The following is a 2,470-nucleotide window of genomic DNA, read 5'->3' as shown; positions in this document are numbered from 1 at the left end:
AACAAACAAGTTCATCCTGGAGAGAGTGAAGCCAGGCTGCTCCTTGGAGGCAAGGATTCTGAAGCTCCGTCTGACATACTCTGTACATGTTGCAAGGAGGGACCAGTCCTTGGAGAGGGACACCATGCTTGGGAAGGTGGAGGGACAGCGCAGGAGAGGAAGACCCTTAATGAGATGAATTGATTGAGTCACTGGAGTAATGGGAATAGGTATGTCAGAGACAGTAAGATTGGCAAGGGATAGAGCAGGGTTTAGGTTTGTTGTACATAGGATTGCTATAAGTCGCAGGCAACTTGAAGGCTCATAACAACAGCAGCAAATTAGTGTTTCGTTATTCTGTTATGCTACTAGATTAAACACTTGCTTTATGTTAAAATAATGATTGGACTGGACTTGCTAATATTATGATTTTTTTAATTTTCTCAAGGAAAATTTATCTGCCATTTTTTTCTGTCTCATATTTCCAGGGTTGACTTTGATGTGAAGGTTACACTCACTTGTTAGATTCAGTTAAGTGAGTTTGGTCTCTTCTCTAACTTGTGGTTCAGCTGAATAGTTATAGGTTCTGCTCAGATTTCCTTTTTAATTTCTTATTGAATTTATTCAGGTGCATTATATTTTACTCCAAGATATTGTTCATCTTATACTGTTTTTAAATGAACCAAAAAGAAGTGTACATGCTATATATTGTCTATATGTTTTATTTAAAATATCTACCACAACTTTAGTCATGTTCTCCTCATTCCTAACAATATGAGTTTGCCCTCTCTCTAAATTGGCCAGTATTTTCAGAATAAGAGAGTATGAAACAAAATATGAATGAAGAATAGGATGAAGCACAATATATACAAACTTTGTAAGCAAACACACACGTGTACACACACACACATTCACACATATATATCAAAAGACAGCAAACAACACATGCTAGTAAGGCTATGGACATATTATAACTCTCATACTTTACTTGTAGGACTTATAAAGTGGTGCAACTACTGTTAAAAGTAGTTTGGTGTTTTCCTTAAAAAGTTGGGAATATAAATACCATTTGAATCAGAAATTACACTGGTAGGTATATATTCTAAATAAGAGCTGTGTCAGGGACATACATGTATATATACACACACACACAAAGACATATATGTGTGTGTGCATGTATATATACACACATATTCACTGCAGCATTACTTTCAGTAGCGAAAAGATGGATCCAACTCAAGTATCCTTCATATAACAGATAAACCAACCATGGTACACAGACAAAATAGAATACTATGCAACACCAAAAAATAATAAAAGATTTTTAAAACACTGTATAACCTAGCCGAATTCAGAGGACATTATACTAAGACTAAATAATTCAGTCACTATGGACAAATATTGTTTAGAGTCACCATTTGTAAAATGCTAAAAAAAGGTTTATACGCGGAATCATTTTTGAATGGTTAGCATGGATGGGACAGAAAAGACAGGGGAGTAAAAATTACTAAATGGGTAACATTTAATTATTAAACAATAATTATAAATTATTAAAATGGGTGAAGAGGAAGTCAATACACAATGGAATAATTAGCACGAAAGATAAGGAAAGAGTAGTGGAAATCAAAATTATAGGGAGGAAATGGAGAAAGTATAATTACATTGGCAATGTTAAAATTAATGTTACAGAGCAAATGAATGGTTAAATAAAAAACTGAAAACCATTCAAATCTCAATATAAAAGAAAAAATAATTTTACTCTCTTCAGTTAGATAACTTTTCTACATTCTTTCCTCATTTACTAATACTTCTATAATTCCTTCCCTTGATTTTTGCTAGTTTTTCCTGTGTTTTTATTAAAATTTTGAGTTGGATGTTCATTTTATATTCCTTCTTTTTTAATCTATAAATTTGGGTTTTAAATATGTCCTTCCAAGTAGTGTTTTAACTTCATTTCAAAGTACTGATGTGTAAACTGGCTTTGGTGGGCTGAGATACATTATTATTCATGTAAGTGTAGTTATTTATTCCGCTCAGGACTTGTGAACTGAATATTCTACATTAATGTTCTAAGTATCTATATTTTAATCAATATCAGAAAATTCTGCAAGTCATTTTCCCTTCTAATAATGTCTAATGCATATTTTCTCTACTCTTTCCTCTGGCAGGTATACTAATAATACATCATATTTCCATCTCATCCCCAGTAACTTTTAAACTTTTTTTGTCTTTTCCATTTCTTTACTTCTCTATATTTTATTTGCATGATTATTTCTCACACTTAAAACTTCAAATCACTAGCTATCTCTTCATCTGGATCTACCCTCATTTTGTACAGAACCATGTGCTTTTAATAGGCTATATGTTTGTATCACTAAGTTTTAAGTGTAAATTTAATTTTTAATGGCGCTTTCTCAAAAAGTTGCAAATAGAGATACCATTTGACCCAGCAATTCCACTACTGGGAATATACCCTGAAGAGACCATAGCT

This window comes from Elephantulus edwardii, unplaced genomic scaffold (assembly GCF_000299155.1).
Source record: "Elephantulus edwardii isolate Elephantulus edwardi_28Jun2011 unplaced genomic scaffold, EleEdw1.0 scaffold00040, whole genome shotgun sequence".
Lineage (NCBI taxonomy): Eukaryota > Metazoa > Chordata > Mammalia > Macroscelidea > Macroscelididae > Elephantulus > Elephantulus edwardii.
Note: the sequence above shows the minus strand (reverse complement) of the source record.